We start from the raw sequence: 8,587 nt of genomic DNA on the forward strand, positions 1-8,587 counted from the left end.
GTGTGTGGGGGGGAGACAAGGAGCTAGACTAGGATATCTACCATATGTGCACACATGAACACATGGAAAATAGCAACATTTAAAAACATCACAATAATTCTCTAGAAGGGAGGCAGGAAGGGAGTGCGACATGAGATGAACATTAGCACATTAAAAAACGTGGCAAGGGGAGAGCCGAGGAGGGATCCAGGATGAGAGTATACCATGGACCGGAAGCATCACAGAATCAAATCTGCCATCTGAGCTAAAAAACAAAACAAAACAAAACAAACAAATAGGTTATTAAAGTCTTGCCACGAACAGCATAAAAATAGTCATCTTATTTTTTTTCTCTGGGAGCTATTAAAATGATTGATTTTTCTCATTTCGTCTTTTGATATACTTGAACTTGCTTATACTAGATAGCATAAAAGTATGATTTAATTTTATTTTCTCTCCAAATAACTAAATCTCTCAGTCTTTTATGGAATAATCCTTATTTTTTTCCATCTTTGATTCCTCTGTTAAGATAAATGATTCTATGTCCTCTATGGACTTAAGGCTACTTCATGTTGTATTGAATCGTTTGCCTATTTTCCATATTACTATTTCAATACTTCAATATTGTAACTTTATATAATTTTAGATGTCTTCCCCTGAGACATTCAGTGGATTCACCTGACAGAACTGGATAAACTTCCTCTCTGGAGACGTGGGGAACCTCATGCCCAGGGTAAGTCTCAGTATGATGAATCCAAAGTGGCAGTAGAAAAATTAATTTCTCCTCTTCAGTAATTTTTTGTTTTGCTGTGTTGTGCTTTTGGTTTGTTTAAGGGAGATAAATTATGATCCACTGGTGTCAGCACGATTGGTAATTTGCTTTATGGTCTGATGGCTTGCTGATCTCCATAAATGGATTAATGGTTTATTGAGATATTTTATCTCTTGAGCACAAGATGATGGAGAATCTGCTTTGTTACTCCAATTTATTTGCTTGCCTATTTGTCAATTTGATTGCAAATCAATTATAAATTTTATGACCAATGGGAAGGAGAAAAATCCTTTAATATCTAGACTTGTGGATTTTTGTGTTTCCATATTTATTCTTGCCAATATTGTAGAATGCTACTAGAAACATCCTCTATGTTTATGTGTCTACGCATCGTAATTTAGAACCGCCTTTACCTCTTATGATTGTGTAGTGTTTTCCTGTTTCTCAAGAGTATTAATGATGCAGGGACACCTATCTGGCTCAGTCAGTTAAGCTTCTGATTTTGGCTCAGGTCATGATCTCACAGCTCGTGGGTTCAAGCCCCATGTTGGGCTCTGTACTGACAGCTCAGAACTTGGAGCCTGCTTTGGATTCTGTGTCTTCCTCTCTCTTTGCCCCTCTCCCGCTTGTGTGCACTCTCACTCTCTCTTTCTCTAAGATAAATAAACACTAAAAAATATTTTTTTTAAAGAGTACTAATGATTTAGATTTAAAAGATCCAGTTTTGAGAGGTATGGATGTAAGCAAAGGGGCTATGTTTACCCATAAATAAACACTAAAAAAGATTTTTTTTAAAGAGTACTAATGATTTAGGTTTAAAAGATCTAGTTTTGAGAGGTATGGATGTAAGCAAAGGGGCTATGTTTACCCATAAACTATCCAACCCAAAGTGGGAGAGCATTAAGTCCCTGTATAATTTCTCCAGGTAGAAATTACTGGCCATGGTGAAGCTAACCACATCTTAAGACATTTTTTTAAACGTTTATTCATTTTTGAGAGACAGGGAGAGACCAAGCATGAGCAGGGTAGGGACAGAGAAAGAGGGAGACACAGAATCCGAAGCAGGCTCCAAGCTCTGAGCTGTCAGCACAGAGCCCGATGCGGGGCTTGAACCCCTGAACTACGAGATCATGACCTGAGCTGAAGTAGGAGGCTTAACCCGAATGAGCCACCCAAGTGTCCCTAAAACATTTTTCTTTTTTTTAGGCAGGGTAATGATTGCAGTTCTCTCTGCTGTTTTGTAGCACCAGTGTTACAAATTTGGGTAGATATTTCTCAGATGAATTTTATATGCATTCCATATTCCATTCTAAGTCATATGAAAGTTGTATTTCTTTTTCTTTTAAGTTTATTTATTTATTTTGGGAGAGAGAGAGAGAGAGAGAGGGAGGGAGAGAGAGTGCTATGAGTGCATGTGCAAGTGGGGGGAGAGTAGAGAGAGAGAGGGAGAGAGAGGATCCCAAGCAGGCTCTGAGCTATCAGCACAGAGCCCGATTCGGGTCTCAAACTCACAAACCGTGAAATCGTAACCTGAGTCGAAGTCAAGAGTCCAACACTTAACCAACTGAGCCATCTAGGCACCCCAAAAGTTTTATTTCTGAGAAAGATGCACAGAGATGTTCATATGGCATAGCTGAGATCGATAGTTAACAGTCACAATTTATTATGATTATGATTTTCCCAAGAGGAAAAGGAGAAAATCATGAGAAGTTTGGAAGGTGTTTGGATACTTCAGGATTGGCCCAGTGGTCACCTGAAATACCCAGTGCAAACACACGCACAGCCACACACGTGGAGCTCCCCACACCCAGAAGCATGTCCCCGAGGGTCTGTGTTGGGTTTTACTGAGAGCTCGGAGATGAGCAAGGGCATTTCCATAGCCCAGACAGAAACAAGTCAAAGTTCAGTTTTAAATATTCCTCTTCTCTTTCCCTCCTTTTTTAGGAGACAGAAATAACAATTAATGGGAAAACAAATTCCCCTCATTTTCTAATTCAGAGAAATGTTGTTCTATCTCAGACCTCCAAAACCAGCTCTGAGACTCCCTAGTCCTACATTGTGCAAAAGCTAGTTAAATTGCTTCGCTGTACAGAGAGCTGTCCTTTCAAGGCCCCTCCCTCCCCTCCTCCTTTGCACCAAGGTTTTGAAGGCAGTGGAAAGATAGTAGACCTCTCCTCACAAACAGGTTCCGTCACCCAGGCCAAAAGGGCACTATGGCTGACATTGCAAATCTCTTCTTTTGCCTACATCAGTGCAGTCTGATATTTGTATTTCTGTTTCTCTTCCCCCTCCATTTATGTGGTAATTGTTTTCCTTTCCCTTATTTATTTTTAAACATTCCGTATATTTCAGAAGTGTTTCTTATAACTGGCAGATAGGTGGATTCAGTTATGTAAAATAATTTATATTTTCATTTTTTTCTTTTCTTTCCTTTGTGTCTACTCCATTCCCACCCTCATTTTTTAAAAATTTTTACATGTTTTTACATTTTTTTACTCTTACATGTATATTTCAAAAGCGTTTAGTATAATTGGCAGTTAGTTGGATATCATTATGTAAACTAATTTGAGGGCTGTCTCAGTTTATCAGGATGTGATCATCTGTAACCATTGTGCCTCATTCTTGGATTCTGAGGATAGCATTTTTCTGCCTAATCTGACACTCTAAGCTTTCTCTTAGATTGTAAGCAAAATGTAGGAAACACTTCAGATTCCTTGATGCGTCACTCCCGAAACGACACTGACTTCTCATCCAGATGAGATCCACCCCTGAATCCTATTTCTCACCTTTTTAATGAAAAGCAAAGGCAGGAAACTAGGAGCCCAGTGAGAGAGAAAGTAAGGCATCTTGAAGAAGTGGCTTCATCTGTCGTATTTTCCTATTTCCTCTACTGGAGATTAATATTAGTACCTGCCTCCTGGGTTTTGGGTTAGAATTAACTGAGATAATACATTGTAAAATTCCTGGCATAGTGCTTGCCACAGAGCAAATAAAATCGTATGTATATACTTACTGTAATCACTATTATTATTATCAATCAGTATGGCTGGTTTTTAAGCACCTTCATTCCTTGGGCTGAAACGTATGGCGCCTCCCCAGCAGGTACTCGAGGTACTTGGGTGCACCAATCACTGTCACCAGGGTGCAGGAGGGATAAGGCTGAGTGTGAAGAGACTTAGGGCAGGTACAAGTCAGGAGATGTTACCATAGTTCAGGCAAATCAAGATGACTGCCTCCTTCTTGCTTGCAGTCCTGGAAATTCCTACGTGAAAGGAAGCATCACATTGGTGACGGGACAGAATATTTGCGGGGGGGGGGGGTTCCTTCACAGTTTTGTCACTTCCCTTTGTGTAAGTTTGGGGAAAAATTTCACTTCGGGCAGCCTAGGTGCCCTGATCATTAAAGTCGGTAATGACAGTATCTCTCTCGTGAGTTACTTTGGAGTACTCAGGCAGATAGTACCCACCAAATGGTTTCATAACCAGAAAGCACTATTCACATTTCAATTATTTAAGTAAAGAGCTTCCAGAATGTCAAACTCAGTGCTGCAAACAAAAGCTAAATCTGAGTTCTTGGAAAAGTCTGGTAACAGGGCAAGAGATAATTTTCACATCCCTTTCCCCCCAACCCCCCTCATAGAAGAACTTCCTGGATGTTTATTTTCCTTCTTAAATAGATACTTCCTTTCTATCTAATTTTGCAGCATCGTACAGCTTCATCAGCTATCAGCAAAATCAAGCTGTCCTCACTTGACTTAGAATATCATAGAAATGATAAACTGAACAGCTTAGAATAGCACAAACTGGAGAGCATAATGCAAGCGTTTGAAGTTCAGAGTCTTAACCGTTATACACAGGCTGTATGTGTTAGCTTTCCAGAGCTGATTAAAGCCACACAAGTTCAATCGTGCCATTGTTTGCATTACACAGCATTTGCTACGTTCTCATTAGCGTGTGGTTTTCATCGCAACAGTGTAAGCCGTACGTTAAATTTAAAGTGTGGCTTTAAAAATGCCTTCAACACTGATGTCAAAAACAAAAATCTGCCCATCTCCAGGCTTTGAACATAACTTGTACAATTTGGGAATAACTTACTCCTCAGCTTCTCAATATTTACGCTTTAATGGCCATGTCTCCCTGAGAAGAAAGATGTTTATCAAGAATCACATTTTAAAAATGCGAGAAAGATCACTTTTCTGCTATTTTAAAACAGTCTTCAGAATGAGCATAATGCACTCTCTCAGACAACTTTTGGGCTTCCATTATGAACATTTTCTTCTGTAAGCCTTGAAGAATGTGATTTCTGAAGACACAGACATGTAAATATTTAAAGATTTGAGATGCCCCGCCCCCTTCCTGAGGGTGCGGACCGCTTCCCATCCATCACTTCTTTGAAGGAAGGGTTGCCTGAGCTTTCTCTAAGATGTCTCATTTAGGCCCAAAGTGGTAGGAGTCATTCAGATTCGCAAAGCACATTGAATTCTCACCCGTGTACCATCCAAGGAGGTAACTCTCTGATCTAGCTCTATATCTCTCTGTCCTTAGCCACAACCAGCCCAACTCCCAAGGCCGAGCTGGTCTGCAAGATCCTAGGAAGGTCCATCCGGACTGAAATGGGTGCCTGTGGTGTGAAATCACACTTCCTAGACAGAGAAGAGTTGGTTGCATTCGGTGAACATTGAAAAGAATCTCTAGAGCTCCCCCATTGCTTTACGAGGCACTCTGTCCACTACTTTACCTTCGTGAGGGTGAGTCCGCAGTTCCCAGCCCATAATTAAGGAGACTCCCCTCCCACTGGCATTTTCACGAAAACTTTGCACTGTCGCAACAGACGTTCATGCTATAGGGGCAGGACGTGACAAGTCCACAAATGATCATTTGGCTAATTCCGTATGCACGTATGACTCACGACTCAAAGCATCACCGTCAAGCCGCCTTTGTGAGAGCGACAGCTGCTTTACATTAAGCATCATTATGAAACAGCTTTTCCTTATAGAAGATGTGCAGAGAATAATTTCTTTGTCTTAAAACAGGGTTGAGAAGACCAGATTGAGCAAGGTCTCCGTATTTCATGGCAGGATCATAAACTCTGACACTGGCTCCCTTTGCCCCCTCGGGGAAAGGAAAGGCAGTGTGGAGCAAAGCACTTAAGAGGCATGGCCCCATTTTTAGTTTGATTTGCTCACCGCGAGCTGGATGTCTTCAGGGCCTTTGATTCAGATGTTTTCCAGGTTAACCGTGAGCCTCATGGAAATGTATTTCTTTCTATATGCTGAGCACTTTTTTCTGTTTTTTTCCTCAGATGTCCAGGGATTTTATCAGATTTTCAACAGATTCTGATTCCCAGCAGGTTAAGAACTACTCTTAATATGTAGTGAGTCTCATAATGGGGTTTCATTTCATGGATCTTTTCATTCTCTCCCAATCTCATCTAAAGATGATCAAAATAACAGATCATGACCAAAAGGAGGAGGCTTCATTTTCATTAAAAAATGCACAAATCCAGACTTCATTGCAAAAGATTATATTTTCAGTTACTCTGAACAAGGCTAAATTTTGGGTCAGTCACGGAGAAGGAAAATTATTTTGCTGATGGTACACAGTGGAATTTACTACACTAATGGACTTCAGAATTTTATTTTGACCTGTGGAAGTCTGCTTTCTGCTTGGTGCTTTTTAAAACAAAGGGAAACCATCAAGTGGAAGTTTAATTATCTTATTTATTATAATAACAATTAAAGTCGTCCTCCTTTTTCATCTCTTAAGCGTGTTACTGCTAACTTATGAGGGTATCAGGAAATCCAGACTTTCTGCCCTTAAATCTAGAGAGTTGGTTACTTCCGTAGCTCTCCCCTCATGGTGGCCTGTACATGGTCACTGATGAGTGCTCTGTACGCGGTCATTCCAGCTACCAGTCTGCATGTCCCTACGGGAGCAGGTTAGGTATGAAGTGCTTACTGTCCTTTCCAGTGTCCCCAGATTAAGTCAGCTATCGATCAAATGTCACCCATGTCTCACTGAAGAATCGGATGTTTTGTGGTTGTTTTTTTAAGATCAAACAATGAGAAGGATAGAGGCTGTAACTTTAACAAATTTACTTCCTTTTCCCACATTAGGATTAGGGACCTTTTCCGTGTTAGGATTAAAATACCCTTCTATCTGGATATTTAAACGTTACTTTTTTCCAGAGGTGACTTTAAGCTTTCCAATACCATGCTCTCTCTGCTTCCAGTGAACGTTCATTCTTCTCTGAAGAAGGAAGAGTTTCTCTCTCCAGAATGGCTCAGATCTCCCCTGATGCTAATCACAACCCTCCCTCCAGAGTCTCCCCCAGACTCCAGCAGTCCACTCACCATTGCTCTTGGATGGCTGACTGGTGCCTTGGTCTTAAGATGCTCCAAACTGACCTCATAATCTTCTTTCCCAAAACGGTTCTTCCTCCAGTCTTTCCCCACTGCCTTCTCCTCTCTCTCTCTCTCTCTCTCTCTCTCTCTCTCTCTCTCTGCCTCTCACTCACTCTCTCACCTACTTCCTACCCCTTTTCTCTTGGCTCACTCCCCTCTGGCCACCCCGCCTCCATGCTATTCTTCCAACACAAAGCACTGGAGACATTTGCTGTTGCTCTGAATGACCCCTCAGATAGTTTGTGGTCTTTGCTCAACCTACAACCTTCAGGTCCTTGCTCAAATGTGTCTTCTAAGTGCAGATTTCTCAGGACACACTGTTTAAAGTTACCACCTCTCTGCCTATGTCCCTGGTCCCCTTCTCTGCTTTATTCCTCCCTGTAGCACTTATGTCCTTGAGTCATAACATATAGTTTACCTACGTATTTCTTTGTGGACTGTGTCCCCCAAATCCAACTAAAAGGTAACCTCCGTAAGGGCAGGGATTTTGTCTCTGATGGTCACTGCTGTATCCACTGCACCTGGAATAGTGCTTGTCACAGTTTTTAGGCTCTCAGTGTTTGTTGAATGAAGTTATGAAAGAATAAAACTAGCATTATATTTAGAATAGCCATTTACCTTGGGAGTTTGAATATGTAATATTAGTGGGAAACTGGCCATTTATGGGTGGACTTCTTTGTATTGGAGTGGAGAAAAGTCCTGTATTAGACATTTACAGCTATTGTGGTCCAACTAAAGAAATACCCAAGCTCGGGACCCTGCACAAAGGTTTCATCGTCGGATTGAGGTAGCCAATATGTTTGATGTTATATGGCAACTTGGATTGATTCATCAATCAAAGTACGTATATAAAGGCATACAATTAGGACTTGACATCAGTTAGGATTAGGAGAATCTCCAGAAGTTTCTATTTTCAAATAAAATTTTACAAATCAATTCTGTGTTCAACTTCACATTTTATTTTTCTTAAAAATGGTGTTCATCACAAAGAAGAAGTAAAGATCGCTGTTTATTAAATATCTTTTTAAAAATGTAGCCAAGAAAAACTATTTAGTTTTAATTTTTTTTAAGATAAAAAATACTGGTGATAGGAAACAAAGGATGACTATTAACTATGGATTTCTTTTTAGTTTACAAAAGCACTGGAAAGTAAATCACCTTTCTCTCTTCCAACCCACACCCAACATTGGCTTTGAATCAGTTGTGAAAATACAGGTGTGTCATTTTATAGATCCCCAACTTCAGAATAATGGTGGATGAATTTATGGTCACTCTGGATTTTCACGTAATTAACCTACATAAAAATTGATGATATCTCATGCCGTATGACATATATTTAGCATTTGCTTTTATTTTGCCCAAGGCAGAATACCCATGGTTGAACTGTATTTGGGGGTTGAGCAGCGATGGAGCTGGATTTTACCTCCTCAAAC

This window comes from Panthera uncia, chromosome D2 (genome assembly GCF_023721935.1).
Source record: "Panthera uncia isolate 11264 chromosome D2, Puncia_PCG_1.0, whole genome shotgun sequence".
Classification (NCBI taxonomy): Eukaryota; Metazoa; Chordata; class Mammalia; order Carnivora; family Felidae; genus Panthera; species Panthera uncia.